General features: G+C 35.5%; 1 pseudogene; it reads left to right on the forward strand.

The window, feature by feature from the left end:
- The window catches only part of LOC107850512, a 32,128-nt pseudogene extending 14,675 nt beyond the window's left edge, over positions 1-17,453 (forward strand).
- The last annotated feature ends 1,663 nt before the right edge of the window (positions 17,454-19,116 follow it).

The following is a 19,116-nucleotide window of genomic DNA, read 5'->3' on the forward strand; positions in this document are numbered from 1 at the left end:
AGTTATGTAACCACCTCTACATATTTTTTGGGCAGTCTAAGTGTAAATGAACTCTCTTGATTCATTTTGATTGGTTCATGTAAATCACCAAACTTGTCACAAAAGTTATGTGATAAGGTTGCTTGTGATCGACCAAGGACTATCATTTTGGACATTTGACAATTGTTTCTTGAATTTGACGATCAAGTGACATGACATGCATAAACTTGTCGCAAATGTTATGTGATAAGGTTGCTTGTGATTGACCAAGACATGTCATTTGGACACTTGACAATTGCTTCTTGAATTTGACAATCAAGTGACATGGCATACTAGTCAAATTCAAGACTACGATGATGCCACGTGTTCTAATGATGTGGCAATCCTAGTCAAATTCAAGTAGTTATCAAAAGTTATCTTCTGTTCAAAATGACATGTCTGGTCTGGTCATTCACAAATGACCATGTCACATAGCATTTGTGATATGTCATAGGATTTGTGATATGCTTGATGATTATATGAACCAATCAGAATGAGGCAAGAGCTTTTATTTATACTTGGATCTTATAAGCTAAGTTACGCAAACTCTTCACTTTCAATGCCACATTTGTGTTGGATTCTCCAAAAATATACTCCCTTTTGAGCATTCGACATGCACCCGTTGATATTTTTGAGGAGCCCGAGCAACATAGCTTATGAGTACAATTTTGATGTTCTCTTGATTTTTCTCTAATAAACTTCTCTTTGATTGGAGGGCCATCAGTAGTGTATTTTTCTAATTGCAGGATGATTTGAACCTCCTAGAAATGTATTTTATTTCCAAGAATGTTGGACAACAGTTTGTTGTTTCGAGTGATCTCGGACAACAGAAATGTCGATGCTGATGCTTGATGGATGTCCTCAGAAAGTTAAGTTCTATATGTAGCTTTAGGCAGTCCAAGTGTAAATGAACTCTCTTGACTCATTCTAATTGAGTTATGTAAGTCACCAAACTTATCACAAATACTATGCGACAAGGTTGTTTGTGATTGGCCAAGCCATGTTATTTTGGACATTTGATAGCTTTTGATTGCTTTTTGAATTTGACTGCGATTGTCTTATCATTTGAACACGTGACATCATCTTGGTAGTTTTGAATTTGACTGGGATTGCGATGTCACTTGACACGTGGCATGAGTTTGAAACTCAAGATGAAATGAACCTTGGACTTAAATTTGATGAAATTCATGTCCAAATTAACTATTCAATCCAAATGAACCTGAATTTAACCCAGTAAGTTTTGTATCTACCTATATTGCTTTGAACAGACCTCCAGGATTGTGTATTGATTTAGACTTGTAACTCATCCTCTCAATTTGTAGCAGTCAAGCACTCTTTTTTAGTGCTTCTGTGTTAATATCCATTTGTGATTATCCATTAGGATCTACTTCATGGAATCTCCGGTCACATAAGTTTGGTTGCCATCTCTATTGGAACTTTGTACTATTACTAATAATCTTTTTACCTTATAAAAAGAAATTATTAATATTGGAAGAGTTCAATGTGCTCACAGTAAACTCCATGATATAATAAAAATGAGACCTTCCTCCCTGATATTCCGACACTCAAATGAAATTATCTACAAATTTCCATTTTTAATAAAAATAAACTTGTATTTTCACTCCTCATTTTGAGCTATCTAGTTAATTATTTTAGTTTTTTAAAGATGGAAATGTCTCTCAATGATTTTATTAAAGCATATGAGAGCTTCAAATAGTCAAGAAAATATAATTTGCAGAAAATCTGCATAATAAAAATTCAAAAAGGCTTAAAATATCTCATTAAACTAAAGCAACCTAATAGAAATTTAAAATTAAAAAATGTAGATTCATTCTAAACCTAAGCAACTTATGATGCTAAAAAATTGTTGCAGTAATTGAAAGCAAATTTCAACACTTTTCCTTTGCTTTGACTACGGTAAGTTTTAAAAAATTGCTCCTCAATTTCTTCTTTGACAGTTGGTGCTGCTTTTAATTATTTTTGAACTTGCATATTTTTTTAATATTGATCTTTCTCTTCTTTTGGTTTGGTGCTCAGAAAACACGCTCAATGACCTTGTCTTGCCTAAATTTTTTTTTTTTTTTAAGATGCTTTAATATGGATTGGAAACAGTCTGTGCCAGAAAAGCAAGGTACGGTTTTCTCCAGTAGACCCTTGTGGTTGGGCCTTTTCTCGGACCCTGCACATAGCGGAAGCTTCAGTGCACTAAGCTGCCTTTTTATGGTTGGATTTGTAAGGAGTGTTTGTTGTGGATGCGTGAAGACAACAAAAATAAGAAATTAATCATATTATTAGCAGTTTATTTATTATTCTAGAATAGGATTTACTTTAGCTATCGTTATTAGTATAGAATAGGGTTTCATGTTAACCAGAAAGGCAAGGTAAGATTGTGTGCAATAGATCCTTGTGGTCGGGCCTTTCCTTGGACCCTGCACATAGTGGGAGCTTCAGTGCACTAGGCTGCCTTTTTATGCTTGGATTTGCAAGGAGTGTTTGTTGTGGATGCGTGAAGCCAAAAAAAATAAGCAATTAATCATATTATTAGCAGTTTATTTATTAGTCTAGAATAGGATTTACTTTAGCTATCGTTGTTAGTATAAAATAGGATTTCATGTTTGTTAGTATTGACTATGATTTCATGTTTCCTACTTTCATAAGGATTAGACTTATGACTCCTATTTAAAAGGGTTTTTGAAGAGTAAATCAATAAGTCGTATTTCAACAAAAGCAAAAGATCGAAGTTCTCTCTTTTATTGAACTCTTAATGTCCCTTTAACAAGCTGAAGAGACTGGATTTCCCTCTTTCATTAAATTCTAAGATTTCAGCCTCCCTTTAATAAGCTGAATTTACATATCGCCCTCTTAATCGGTCTTCCCAAAGAACCTAACAATTTAATTATATTAAATAAGAAATTAATTACATTATTTGCAGTTTTTATTCATTATTCTAGAATAGGATTTACTTTAGCTATTGTTATTAGTATAGAATAGGGTTTTACGTTTCCTTCTTTCATAAGGATTAGACTTTCTAGATTAGGGTTTTATGTTTCCTACTTTCATAAGGATTAGACTTATGACTCCTATTTAAAAGAGTTTTTGAAGAATAAATCAATAAGTCGTATTTCAACAAAAAGCCAAAGATCGGAGTTTTCTTGTATTGAACTCTTAGTGTCCCTTTAACGAGCTGAAGAGAGTGGATTTCTCTCTTTTATTAAACTTTAAGGTTTCAGCCTTCCTTTAACGAGTTGACTTTACATATCGGCCTGCGAATCGATCTTCATCAAAGAACCTAACAATTTGGTATGAGAGCCTAATAAAATGAGCGACAAGATCAATTGCAGATTCCAAGAAGAATGTGCGATTATAGAAACCTTAATGGACTAAAAAAATTGCAGCAATGGAACAACGCGTCAGCGAAAGAATTCCCAAGTCATCCAAGAAATTGTCTAGCTTGGAAATTGGCTCCACAAAACCAACAATCCACATACCGGAGTCGAGTAGCGCCTTGACGTTTGTCAGATCAGCAGTTCTCGTTATTAAAGGCAATACATTGCTCATTTAGTTGGCCGATTAGAATCATCCAACAAGTGGTAATTCCCATTCAACAATACCAACGTATACAAAGATTGATTTTCCTACTTATGACGACAACAACTACCCACTAATTAGGGCACACCGTTGTGAACAACAACAACAACATACCTAGTAAATTCCCACCTAGTGGGGTCTGGGGAGGTTAAAATGTATGCAGTCCATACCACTACCTCCGAAGAAGTAGAGAGGTTGTTTCCGATAGACCCCCGACTCAAGACACATAACAGTAAATAAGATCGTAATAAAACATGAAACAAGATGAAATAACAAAAAAAGCCACCCACAGAGTATTACGATACACTAGTACACTGCAAGCCCCCACCTCCCTCAACCCATCTAACGCACTACCCTACTACCTAATTCGAGTTCTCCAAACTTTCCTATCTAGGGTCATGTCCTTAGTAAGTTGTAACTGCTCCATGTTCTTTCTAATCACGTCCCTCCAGTATTTCTTCGGCCTACCTTTACCCCGCCGAACCCATCCAAAGCTAACCTCTCACACCTCTAAACTGGGACATCCGTGCCCTTCCTCATCACATGCCCAAACCATTTCAATCTCACTTTCCGCATCTTGTCCTCCACTGAGGCCACTCCCACCTTCGCCCGAATAGTCTCATTCCTAACCCTGTCTACCCTAGTAAGTCCACACATTCAATGCAACATTCTCATTTCCGCCAGCTTTTAACTTTTAGATGTGAGTTCTTAACTGACTAACACTCTGTTTGTTATGGTTGAAACTTAGGTTTAAAAGTTGGTTAAATTAGTATTGGTTGATAATTTCCTGTGTTATAAATAAGCATTAAAAGTGGGTTTATAATAGGTATGGTTGAAAGTACTTCTTCAATGAGCTCACAAGTCCATTAAGATCAATGAAAGACTCTGATACCATTTGTTAGTTTTTTAAGAATGGTGCGGCAAAAAGGTTGAAAGTGTTGATTGAAAATGTATCTTAATTATTTATTATAAGCATATGAGGGTTTTAAATAGTCAACTTGAAAACATAATTGGTAGCAAATCAACATAACAAAAAATCAGAACGCTAAAATATCTCAAGAAACTAAAACTGTAAAACAACCTAATAGAAATTTAAAATTCAAAAAATTTGATCATCCCAAACCTAAGCAACTTATTATGCAAAAAAGTTACTTGAGCAACTGAAAGCAAATTTCAACATATTATTTGGAATTTCTGGAATGCAATTGTCTACAGAGTGGTAAAACAGTAGTTCTCTTTAAATGCTTTTGATATTAAATATTTTTATACCAGCAGAAAATGATGCCTTTGAAAAAGGTGTTGTGCAATCATTGTTATTAAAATCAGTGGGTGATGAACAAGACATTGAAGGTGACCAAGAATGTGATGGAAGTGAAGAAGCTCCTGAAGAGTCTCGTCGTCCAGGCAACTCCATAGTAGAAGCATATAGATTGTTTACTCCTTCTGTGAAGGTATGTGGGGTACCTTTCTGTTTCCAAGGTTCATGCAAGAGTAATGTTTTTTTTTTTTTTTTTTGTTTTATGGGTGAAAAAGTTGTCCAGTGAAATTAGTTACTTTCACTGTTGAATGGTTGTCTGCCGGGAGTCAAACCACTGATTCGGTGCTCCTTAATAGTGCTCATAGTTTAAATATTTCGTCTTAGGGGAGATAAAGCAGGGTGCTAAAGAAGGAAAAGGATTGCAGAGAGGACCTGAGACTTTTAGATTATCATGGCACCCTATAATACAGCCTAAAGGATAATCATGGTGCTCTGGGCATTCCAGAATCAATACCTTACATATATAAAAGTGCGTAAAGTATGAAAGCTTCATCTTATTTACGATGTGCAAAGGCACTTTAAATACAAGCATAGATTTACAATAACTCCTATATTACATAAGGAGTATTCCTAGTGGACTCTAAATAACAAACGTGTAATCCTGATCCTATGAGCTGCAGGTAACTAACTAGCAACACAATATTTGCACATGATCGAAGGAAAAACTCATGATCCAGAAGCTTTTCGTAAAGTTCTTCATAAGTAATAGTGGAGTCACGAGCACGGATTGCAGCAAAAATCTCACGAAACTTTGGACCCAAACCACTGAGGATCTTGACAATAAGTTCAGAGTTGGAGACCGGAGCAGCACCAGTAGAGAGTTCATCAGAAATAGATCGAATAGTTTGCAAATATTCGGTGACTGGCTGGGAGTCTTTGGTCAGACGCATAAGTCAATCATGCAGACTGAAAATTCTAGTTTGGGACTTGTTGGCATAGGTGATGTGCAGTGCATCCTAGTCTGTCTTTGCTGAGGTAGCCTCTGCAACAGTTGTGGAAATTGTTGGATCAACAGATGCCATAAGTGCATTTTGTCGAAACTGAAGAGTAAATGCATGATTGGCACTAGGGACTTTGCCAGTTGTGATAGTGCGAGATGGGGAAGGTGTAGACCCATCAAGATGACCATAGAAATCATGACCATGCATAAGCATGGAAAATCGCGCCTTTCACGTTGCAAAATTGTGGCTGCCAAGTAATTTAATGGGCAGTTGGGATGCAGGGTTAAATTGAACAACCATCGGGCTGATGTTGTTGTCAGCATTAACAACTCGAGGAGTGTCTGCCATTTGTGGAGGGTGGGTGGGAGAGAAAAAAAAATATTACTCGTTAGAGTATACTGAGGCTTCTGATACGATATAAAGGTGAGTAGAGTATGAAAGCTTCCATTGATTTCGTTGATATGTATGTGTATATATACAAGAGAACACAAACTAAATAAGAAAAGAATCAACTAATAAAGAATTGTGATCTTCTCCTAAATAGAAACTGAATCACTATGAGATACTGAGATATGGAAGATCAATCATGAGATATCTTCCAAGATAGGATGTATGCGCCAATATCTCCCACCTCAGTCGGCGGCGGCGTTGGACACAGTGACGATTTTTTTTTTGGTCAAGGTTACGGGTTTTATTTGTTTGTGTTATTAATAACATATATTAATATTAACAACAGATATATTTTTTAATGAGAAGTAAAAACACGTGTATACTTTGACAGCACTATGTCGGTCAGCATAGTCAGTATACTTACTTGGGGTCTCTACTTACTTTGACAGCATTAGTTTAAATTCTGAATTATACTTATTTTTCATTTTTTGGTAAATAAACGTGAGTTATAATTTTGGAAAAAAATTTCAATACGAATACTATTCCTAATTGAAAAGTAAAATCAATGAAAAAAGTAACTAAAAATAGTAAAGTAACTAAAAAAATAAATTTGAATCCCTATGGGTCAAGGAAAAATAAATTGGTTTAAAATTGGGAAAAGTGTAGAATTATGTTCATCAATAACATTATAAATAGAACATCTGTCAAAAAAAAATTTAACTTAAAAAATTTGATTATTCTTTACCAAATAATATGACATCATCTGCATCGGGTAGTCAAAAGGGAAAGGGTCCTATGAGACCAACAAAAAGTACAAGAGTGGATTTTGATGACAAACCATTATGGAATCATGTGAAAGTAATTTCAACTGCTCCCAATGGTGGTGGAAATAGAACATGGTCATGTAACTATTGTAATAAACAAGTTATTGGATCATATAATACAGTTAAAAGTACCTCTCTTAAGATTATCGTGTCATGGAGTTCAAATATGTAGCGAAGTTCAAGGTGATACATTGAGAATTTTGAAGATGAAGCATGACCAAGCTGAAAAGAAAAAATCTTCAGTTCAAGTTGATTCAAGAAAAAAATGCTGATCATGTATCTCTTCAGGAGGACACTGATTTACTTCAATATAAAAAAAGAAAGAGTTCAGAAAGGGGGCTATTGGAAAATCTTTCATCATCCATGAGAGGAATACTGTCGACAAATTAGCAGCTAGAATGTTCTATGCATCTGGATACTGTCGACAAATTAGCAGCTAGAATGTTCTATGCATCTGGTTTATCGTTCAATTTTGCCAATTTTTCATACTTTAAAAAATATTCAAACTTTTTAGCTGAGAATTTCATCCCCGGTTATATTCCCCCATCATATAATAGGTTGAGAACAACTCTTTTGGATCAAGAAAAGGCTCACATTAATAGGAAGTTGCAACCAATTAAAGATACATGAAAAAAAGGGTTGTCAATTTGTTCGGAAGGATGTCTGACACTAAGAGACGAGCTTTGATCAATTTATTGGTATCTAGTGGGGGTCCAATGTTTTTAAATTCAATAAATTCTAGTGGGTGCACGAAGGATGAAGAATATATTGCTAATTTGTTTATTGAAGCAATAGAGAAAGTAGGTTCAAATAATGTTGTTCAAAGTTATTACAAATAACGCAAGTAATATAAAACTTGTCGGTAATATGGAGGAAAAATATCTTCGTATATTTTGGACTCCTTGTGTTGTTCATTGTTTGAATCTAGCTTTGAAAAGTATGTGCCAACCGTCTGACAAATCATCTCACTTTGCTAATTGCCAATAGATCTCAGAGTTATTTAGTGAAGTGAATAATTTGAAAAAATTTGTTGTGAATCATGACATGACACATGCGATTTTTCAAAAACATTCAGATTTGTGTTTATTGAAAGTTGGTGAAACAAGATTTGCCTCATATGTTATTATGACGACTCGTATTTGCAGAGTGAAATCTTCTTTAGAGAAGATGGTCATGGATGATGAATGGAAGAATTATAAGGGGATAAGGGAATTGAAGCCAAAGCTCGTGAAATAAAATCCTTTATAATGAATGATGAGAAGTGGGATAGTATTGACTACGTTTTGAAGTTTACGGAACCTATTGTAGATATGCTTAGAGATGCCAATTTAGATGGTTCGAAATTACATCTCATTTATGATATGTGGGACTCAATGATTGAGAAGGTTAAAAATATAATCTTTGAGCATGAGGGGGAAGATCTCATTTCTGGCCAATCAACCTTTTTTGATTCCATTCATGGTGTTCTTGTGGCTAGGTGAAACAAAAGCAACACCCCTTTACATTGTATGACACGTTCTTTGGTTCCCAAATACTATCATGAATCATGGCTTCAAGGAGAGAATGGAATTCAACGGGTAGCTCCTAATGAAGATTTAGAAATTGCATCGAATAGAATAAAGTGCTTTCAAAGGTACTTTGATTCTAATCAAATAAAATAAGTCTCATTGGAGCAGGGGCGGACCCACGTGTAATTTTGGATTGCTCTGGCACCCACTAAACTTGATGTAGATTAGGTATAATTATATAAGAAACACAGAATAAATGGTATAATTTATTAAAAAGCACCCGGTGAACAAACATATGGTTGAGTGCAGTGGCTTGAGAATGTGACTCTCATGTCCAACGTTCCAATTTTGAATCCCCACAGCTATACTATTTTTATAAATTTTTTTGAGCACCCACAACATTGAAAACCTGGGTCCGCCACTGCATTGGAGTATGGAAAATTTTGTAGCATGAGTGCTTATTTTGGTAAGCCTCATGTGATTGATGCTATGAAGTATGAAGATCCTCTTTCTTGGTGGGGAAATCATGGTTCCCGACTCCCTTTTTGCAATAATTAGCTTTCAAGTTGCTTACTCAATCGGCTTTTTCCTCCTGTTGTGAAAGAAATTGGAGAACATATTCTATGATTGACAACCTCAAGAGAAATAAGTTAGCAATTTCAAGAGCCGAAGATTTAGTGTTGTACATTATAATCTACGGTTGCTATCTAGCAAGGAAGAGAAATATATAAATGGCCAAGCAAGTATTGGGATGTAGGTATGTCTACATTTTCTTTATTAGTTCCTCAATTATTTATTTTGAATGATAATTTTTTCTTTCTTTGTGTAAAAACTTTTTAATGTATACATTCTTTTTAACTAATTTAGGTGGAGATCAATTTGAAGTCGAGGATACAGTTAATAATTTAACCGAGCTATCAATTGATGAAACTCAATTAGAAGGAGCGGTTTTTGAGAATTTGAAGATTTGGAAGAAGTTGAAGAAGCTGCGAAAGAGTAGTTAACTTAAGTAACTTGGTAGTGAACATTTCTTTTGTTTTGTTAGTTTTGAATTGATGTCTTAAGTTGGGATGTTTTCTTGTATTTGTTTAATAAAGTATTTTTAGAATATCTTTATAACTCTATAGTTATAATATCTAATTTTTTTAGCTGAATTCCCGCACCCGTATACACACTCAGATTCGCACTCCTGAATCTTAAAATTTATATTTTGATGAATCCGACTCTCGGATCCGTACCGGTCTCGGATACCCGCACCCAAGTTCGAGCAACTTAGATGACCCAACCGACGATGCCAGGTAGTAATGGATGTGCTGGTGGAGGTCAAATGCACTTGAGAAGAAGACATGGAGGGTAAGTTTGGCCACTCATAGAGACCGTCCTTATTCTGACCATGCTCCAACGGAGTCCGCGTTTTCAAGTCCTTCACAAAAAAATGAAAGGGAAAGAATTCAATAGAGGTTAGACTATCTTGACAAAATTTAGAGACGGAGAGTAAATTGTGTTTAATGCTAGGAGCACATAGAGTGTTAGAGAGTTTGAAAGATTTATTTGATGCATTTAATTGAGCCAGTGTGAATTATTGTGATTTACTTGCCATCACCCATGGACACCTGCTCCATCCCATTGTATGCCTGCAAGTTTTGAGGTTCGGCAGTGATGTGATGAGACGCTCTGGAATCGAGAATCCAAAGATTTTCTGATGCGTGTAATCCTGAAACAAAATTAGCCTTCGCCTCAAAGTGATTGTGAAATTTTGATTGACAAACACTTGCAACATGACCCGGTTTGTTGCATAACTGACAACGAACACCATGAGAAGAGTTGTTAGTGGTCAAAGATCACCTTTGATTGGGTGAAGTAAACCGATTGTTGGACTGACACTATTGGTTGTTGCCATTGTTATTGTTGGGGCTACGATTGGTGCGGTAGTTCGAAATATCAGACTTATTCGAGGTAGCAGCAGCAGCAGTAATCTGATTGGTAACTTTTTTTGACTCTTAATGTCTCATGATCCAGAAGTTTTTCGTAAAGATCTTCATAAGTAATAGTGAAGTCACGAGCACGGATTGCAGTAGAAATCTCACGAAACCCTGAACCCAGACCATTTAGGGTCTTGACAATAAGTTCAGAGTCGGAAACTGGGGCACCAACAATAGAGAGTTCATTAGAAATAGATCAAATAGTTTGCAAATATTCGGTGACTGGCTGGGAGTCTTTGATCAGACGCATAAGTCGATCACGCAGACTAAAAATTCTGGTTTGGGACTTGTTCGTGTAGGCGTTTTACAATGCATCCCAGGCTGTCTTTGCTGAGGTAGCTGCTGGAACGGTTGTGGCATTGTTGGATCAACAGATGCCATAAGTGCGTTTTGAATGAGTTGGTCTTGTCGAAATCAAAGGGCAAACGCAGAATTGGCACTAGGGACGGTGCCAATTGTGATAGCGTGAGATGGGGAAGGTGTAGACCCATCAAGATGACCATAGAGATCATGGCCATGCATAAGCATGGAAAATTGCGCCTTCCACGTTGCAAAATTGTGGCTGCCATGTAATTTAATGGGCAATTGGGATGCAAGGTTAAATTGAAGAACCATCGGCCGACGTTGTTGTCAGCATTAACAACTCGAGGAGTGTCTGCCATTTGTTGTGGGTGGGTGGGAGGAAAAAAATCTTACTCTTTGGAGTATATTGAGGCTCCTGATACCATATAAAAGTGCGTAGAGTATGAAAGCTTCATCTTATTTACGATGGGCAGAGGCACTTTAAATACAAGCAAAGATTAACAATAACTCCCATATTACAGGAGGAGTATTCCTAGTGAACTCTAAATAACAAACGTGTAATCCTGCCTATTAGCTTGAGGTAACTAACTAGCAACACAATATCTGCACAAATAAAGTACGTGCAGTAACAATACACTGAATATGCACAATTACAGGGAGTTGGAGTTACGCGCCAATAACATAATTTAGCAACATAAACTTTTCTTGGTTGAAATCCTGATTAACAAGCTACTTGTTGGGAATTGGCAGTCTACAGATACTAATCAAATGAGAAAAGTCCTACCACTTTGGAAATGGTTCGTTGTGAACTTTCATCTAATTTTGTAATTTTCTCTTTACCTATCAGTTTTTAAGAGCCACATCCTCTATTATTATTATAATCACGTTAAGTGGAGAAGCACATACTGATAACAGACTCTCATTCTTGAACAACACGTTAATTTTGGAGGGTGATATAGGATACAAGTTAGTGAACAGATAACTTTGTGTTACGAATCTAGAAGTGCATTGGTTTGAGCTATGTTGCTCGGACTATTAATACTCCCTCTGTCCCAAATTATTCGTCCCAAATTGAGATGACACATTGATTAAGAAAAACAATTAATAACATGCTTAGTTTACCATAGTACCTCTATCAAATGATGTTCACATTTTAATTTGAAGAAAAAGTAATTAATTCAAAGGGTAAAACATGATTGATTAATAAAAAACGACAAGTAAAATTAGGAAATTTGGGACGGAGGGAGTAATATCAACAGGTGCGGGTTGGACACTTCAAAAAATAGTGTGTTCGGAGAATCTGGCACAGGTGTGGCAAAATTTTTGGCGAGTTCGAGCAACATAGGGTTTGAAAGTCCAGTTGTGTAATGCCAGCATTCTCTCAACACCATCAAGAAAGGGGGAAAAAAGGATGGACCACTTTTTACTTGCTGCCCGACATCACAATTATGTTATCTGTCATTTGATTGTGTTATTAAAAATTACACTAACTGATGACCATTAATGTGAACTTGATGCAGTTTCAGTTATTAATTTATTTTATGCTGAAATATGCCATGGAGGTTTTACTTTTAGAATCTAGTGTTGTCACGAAATATTACTTTAGCTGGTCAATGAGCACTGTCGCAATTTTTCTTGCATGTCTGGGCCTCACAGTTCTTCCAGTAAATGTTGTTGTTGGGAGCTACATAAGTAACATCTTTGAGGACAGGTAACTTATCTTGAAACAAGAACATATTTGAATCTTTTTTTCTGGAGGACATGCTATAAACATGACTATACTATTTGGCTATATGTAACTTCTTCGCCAATGCTAACTGATGGAGACTGTTTCAGAAGATACAGTAGATGTGCTTTGCTTGCAATTCGATGTTGTTAGAATAGTATTTAATTTATTAACTGAATTACTCAACTGTAACATTTTTTGTATTTTCAGCCTTCATGTTTGCTGTTACATTAAATTTCTTGCTGGAATGCTTACACATGTTATTGTCTTGCGGTTCCAAAATTGAGAGGACGTCATGCGGAAGTTAATAGTTTGCAAACCATCGAACGATAATTTAAATGACAAAAGAAAAACATATTATTATATGATTTGGCCAATTGACCGACATATAAAAACTTAATATAAAAAAATATAAGAAACTATTAGAGAGAAATCTCCTCCTAAACAAGACTCTTTAAAGACTACATTGTGGATGTTAATGTGTTATGACTTGAGAAGAGTGATTTTCTATTTGTAGAACTACAAAACCCTTCCTTTAAGACTGAAGAAACCTAATAGAAAAAGAATTCTTTTCCAATAATGAAATCTTTTTCCAAAAAGAAAAGTAATTCTACTTATGGTAGAAAATCAAGCGAAGTAGAAAATTTAGGGCAAATCCTAACAAATCTCCCCTTGGCCTGAATTTTCGGCAAAACAATCTTGATCTTCTTCTTCACGTGCATGAGCTTCGTTCTTTACATAATCTGCATCACTACTGCTTGCCATGGTTAAAAATAAGATTTAAAATATTGTGATTAAAACAACAACAACAACAACAAACTCAGTATATTCCCACATAGTGGGGTCTGGGGAGGGTAAAATGTACGCAGTCCATACCTCTACCCCCGAAGGAGTAGAGAGGTTGTTTCCGATAGACCCCCAGCTTTGTGGTTAAAAGTGGGTTAAAAATATATATTTTATTTATATTTTTAAAGATGCAGCAACAAGAATGTTGAAATATGCTTAAAACTTCTTCTCCATATGTAGTTGGACAAAAAATCTTCATTATCATCAAATTGATTAGAACCACTTTGACCTTGTCTTCAACCTCGTTTCACCAAACCACTGGATCTTTGAAACGTAGGTTTGAACCATTGAACCATCGACTCTGATACCACTTGTTAGGACCGAAAAAATTAGATGTCATGTGGAAGATAGCAAAACAAACCTCGAAAGACGCCACATAAGAAGATAAACGAGAAATTCACCAAAAGAGACACAATAATTTAACGTAGTTCGGTCAATCGACCTACATCCACAAAAGGAGATAAGCAATCCAAATATATAAAAGTGAGTACAAACTATCAAGAGAGACAACCTCACACAATTCACTCAGAATAAAAAAGGCTCACACAAGTGATCCCGCAATACTTGTGTCTCACAAAGTCTCCCCCAAACGAAACTCTCAAACTCCTAGGACTACATTGTGGATGCTACAAAACTAGAAGAAAGGAGTCTCTATTTATAGAGTTTATAGCCTTTTCCTACAAGAATAAGGATTAGCCAAATATGGAGAATATGTTTTCCTTTTCTCAAAAGGAAAACCCAATTATGGTACCTAAAGGAAAACCCAATTATGGTAAGAAAGTCGGGACAAACACCAACAATTCTTTCCCTTGGCCTGAATTTCTGATAAAATAAACTTACTCCACCTTCTTCATGTAGTCTTCAATAAGTTCAATCTCCATCTCCAAAATTTCCTCCGTTAATTCTTGCCTCTGCACAGAGTAACACTCTGATAAAATTTCTCAAACTAAAATCTTCATTATTGTCAAATAGGTTGCGACTAGAACTGAATCTGCCAAGATGAACACCTGATTTTAACCTGACTTTGATATCATGTGAGAAATATAAGAGAAAAATATTATTGAATTGTTGTAACTACATTATTACATTGAGGCCGTATTTATAGACACTACATTCTAATCCTTTTCCTAATAGGATACTACATTACAATTCTTTTCCAAGTAGGATTTTATATGCTATTCCTATTCCTACTCATATTCTAACGCTCCACCTCAAGTTGGTGCATAGAAGACATATGTACCAAGCTTGTTATGGATGTAACTAATATGAGAATCGATGAGGGACTTGGTGAAGATATCTGCAAAAAAACTGAGAAGGACTGCTTTGGACGTCTGGGAGACCTCAATTGAAACGAAACAAACTAAAAAAAATGATCCGAAAAGTAGTAAATATTGCCGTAAAGTCGATGTGTCTCTGAAAAATTGTCGAAAAATGGTACAAAATATACGGGTCATCTCGAAATCAAGAGATGAGTAGATCTTGAACATGAAAGTCACCGGAAACTTAGCCGAAACATGCTCACATGCCGGATTATTAGATTTGATTGATGAAAAGTGACTACAATTTGAGGAAAAAAAAGTATATGGGTAAGGTCGGAATGATGACACGACCTTACTGAGAAAGAAATATGGATAGGGTCGGAATGATGGCACGACCCTATTGAGAAACAGAAATTATATGGGTATGGTCGAAATGACGGCACGATCCTACTGAAAAAGAAATTATCTGGGCAGGGTCGGAATGATGGCACGACCCTACTGAAAAAGAGAAATTATATGGGTAGGGTCGGAATGATGGCACGAACCCACAGAAATTAGATCTGAGGAGTCATCGGAAAGACGTACAGAACTACATAAATTAGATCTGAGGAGTCACCAGAAAGATGCATGGTGCTATGCAACTCAGATATGACAAAGTAGTCTGGAAAGATGCACGGTGCTACACAAATCAGATATGAGAAAATAGTCACCGAAAAGAAGCACGGTGCTAAGAAAAAATAGATATGAAAAAGTAATCATCGGACAGATGCATGGTGCTAACGGGCGACATATATGGATTATAGCCGCCCGCCGGCAGTGGAAACTCTTTGATTCTTTACCAAGATCGTGGAAGCTCTGATACCATGTGAGAAATATACGATAAAAATATTATTGAATTGTTGTAACTACATTATTATATTGAGGCCCTATTTATAAACAATACATTCCAATCCTTTTCCTAATAGGACACTACAAGATTTTATATGCTATTCCTATTCCTACTCATATTCTAACAACCTAGAACATTAATCTTATTATAGAATTTTAAAATGTCGCATCTTGTTATTCCTAGCTATAAAAATTGTGACCAAGTTCTTCACCAGGCGGTAAGAGTGCATCTAACTAGATAAAAGGGGGGAAATCTTACTAGAGAGAGCAAGTCAAGCCTGTGAAAATTCACGATGCTCCATCATGTTGAATGTTTGTCTTCGGAATGTATGCTTCATATTGAATATTTGCCATCGGAATATGATTATAAGTTTATCCCCTCTGCAGGCAAATTTTGCTGGCATCTGAAATCATGGTTTGTCTTGGCGGCATTCTCCTGAGCTTTCAAGTTATCATCCCATATTCAGTAACACAATATGTCTGTTCAGGCCTCCTAATGTTTGTATCTGCTGAAGTATTAGAAGGTGTGATCTCTATTTTCCCATTATTTCTCCTTGAGAAACATAGTTGGTTCTTGATTCTCAATAGAATCTATCTTGATGATAAAAAAGAATAGTGTAGTTGAACAGAACCTCTAGAAAACCTGGTGGAAGTGAACCTAATGTATGGTTGAAATTATTGATTACTAGGCTTGAACTTGTCCTCTACAAATTTGGAGCTTATAATTGCTGCAGTGGCCGGCATCACATCCATTTATAACACATTTTCTGTGGTGATAAGATAGATATATTGCATCCTAACCTCTAGCTAACCCCAATTGGAGCGATGTCGTGAACATACTGTGTTCTCAGTTCGGTTAATATTTTTGATTTTTAGTTCCTGCCTTTTAACTGGTGCAGTGCATAAATGAGTTAAAGCACAAATGTACAGTTCTTTCCACCAAATGAGTCACAAGATTAGCCATACATTACTTCACAACCCAAGGAAGTTGTTGATATAAGAAAAACGGTTTACAGACGCACATTTTAGATTAGTGAATACAATACTGAGACGAGATATTTATAGCTGGTGTATTTGTTAATGCCTCTCTTGCCGTAGACAAAAGCCTATCTTATAAGCAGAAAAGGGTAGAGGAGAGAACCCATCTTTCACTAAAGTTCTGAACCAGGCATCACTGATCCTCGGGAATTTCTCGGTTATCTAACAGAAGTCCCCTTTGACATTTAACAACATCGTGAAGGTGTAATTGAGAAATTTTGTACGTTTTATTTCACTGTATATTCTAAATCTCTACGATTTGGCTGATGACTCCAGGTGTAAACTTATCTCTCCTTTCTCGAGTAATGTCATCTAGGCTTTCTCGCGGAACCTACAACGGGGGTCTCTAATCCACAGAAGCTGGTGCAATCGCTCGGGTGATTGCTGATGTAACTATAACTCTCGCTGGATATTTAGGGCAGAGCAGGCTCTTGAACGTTACTCTTCTCCCTTCACTTCTGATATATGCATCACGTCCATTTTTGCTACATGTCGTACCTACAATTCACTTTACTGATGCACATAATCATTCTTTAAGGAAATTTTTGGACATGCCTCCTATGGGATTTTAAGCCTTCCACCAACAGCGAGTGTAGAACATTATAGGTTGGATTTTTGAGTGTACATACAAAATGAACTGGCTCTCATACAAAATGAGCTGGCTCTAATACCATTTTGGATGTAAGCATAATCCATATAGCAAAGAATCTGATGTACCCACTTGTCTCTACTTGCCCATCTCTGGAAGTTGCAACAATGTGTGGAATCTAAATTTGTTTGTGGGGGCGACTCAGTGACATATTTGGCAAATTATTCATTCTTTAGCCAAATGTCCAAGTAAAAGGCATTATTTTTTATCAAAATGAAAAAAGATAGCGATTTTATGTATAATTATACGTTAGTATATAAAAATGGGGAAGTTCCAGTTTGGCACAAAACAAGAAATTGCATGACATAGATTCAAATATGAGAGAATTTAGATATTTGATCCCAATAAGAAATGTCATTTTTCTTACTTTGTAAGTATAGTACAAGTACCAGTTTGCCACTTTACACCTCAAATATATTTTTTAAACTTTTCATATTTATTTGTCTCTCAAATTTTATTTTTTATTATTTTCACTTTTTATTTTTTCCTTTAATTTTATTATTTTATTTTTTACTATTTTCACTTTTTATTTTTTTTTCTCTTTTTTACTTTTCTCAAGCTGATCTATTTCCTTTTTTTTTTTTTAATTCATTTGTCTTTAACCTTTATTTTTCTTTTATTTTTTATTTTTATCAGTTTTCTTTTTATTTTTCCTCGTTTTTCTCAAACTTTATTTTTATTTTTATTTTTTCCTCTCATTTTTTATTTTCTCAAATTTTTTAAATTCTTCTCTTTTTTCTTAATCTTTATTTTTTTTCTTGCCTTTTTTCACTCTTTTTTTTATTTCTCTATTTTGTTTGATCGTTTTCCCCCACCCCCCTCATTTTTCTCACTTTATTTTTATTTTTCTCATTTTTTTAATTCTTTGCTTTTTTCTTGATCTTTATTTTTTTTCTTTCCTTTTTTTTTCTCAATCTTTTTTTATTTCTCTATTTTGTTTGATCACTTTTTTCTTTTTTCTCAATTTCTATTATATTTTGCTAATAAATAAAAAAAATGGATAATCCGCTAAAGGATCTTCTTTTTTTGACATTAAAACAAATTTAAGGACATAAATTGTTGTTACGAAGTTCTTTTAAAATACTTGAGATAAGTCAATTCTCTAAGGCGAGAGTTGTAAAATATCTCATAAATAAAGATATAATGTGGTAGTGTCAACTCTTGCCCGTGGGGCATAATTTATAGTTTGAAAGTCCTTGAGCCAAGTTTTGCCTCTAAGGCAAGAGTTGTAGAACATCCCATAAATGAAGACATAACGTGGTAGTATCAACTCTTGCCCGTAGGGCATAATTTGTAGTTTGAAAGTCCTTGAGCTAAGTCTTGCATCTAAGACAAGAGTTGTAGAACATCTCATAAATGAAGACATAACGTGTTAGTGTCAACTCTTGTTCGTGGGGCGTAATTTATAGTTTGAAAATCTTTGAGTTAAGTCTTACCTCTAAGGCAAGAGTTGCAAAACCTTTCATAAATGAAGACATAACGTGGTAGTGTCACCTCTTGCCCGTAGGGCATAATTTGTAGTTTGAAAGTCTTTGAGTGCAAGAGTTGTATAACATCTCATAGATGAATACATAACGTGGTAGTGTCAACTCTTGCCCGTGGGGCATAATTTGTAGTTTGAAAGTCTTTAAGCTAAGTCTTGCCTCTAAGGCAAGTGTTGTAGAACATCTCATAAATGAAGACATAACATGGTAGAATCAACTCTTGTCCGTGGGGCATAATTTGTAGTTTGAAAGTTTTTGAGCTAAGTCTTGCCTCTAAGGTAAGAGTTGTAGAACATCTCATAAATGAAGACATAATGTGGTAGTGTCAACTCTTGCCCGTGGGGCAAAATTTAT

Source organism: Capsicum annuum, chromosome 12 (genome assembly GCF_002878395.1).
Source record: "Capsicum annuum cultivar UCD-10X-F1 chromosome 12, UCD10Xv1.1, whole genome shotgun sequence".
Taxonomy (NCBI): Eukaryota; Viridiplantae; Streptophyta; class Magnoliopsida; order Solanales; family Solanaceae; genus Capsicum; species Capsicum annuum.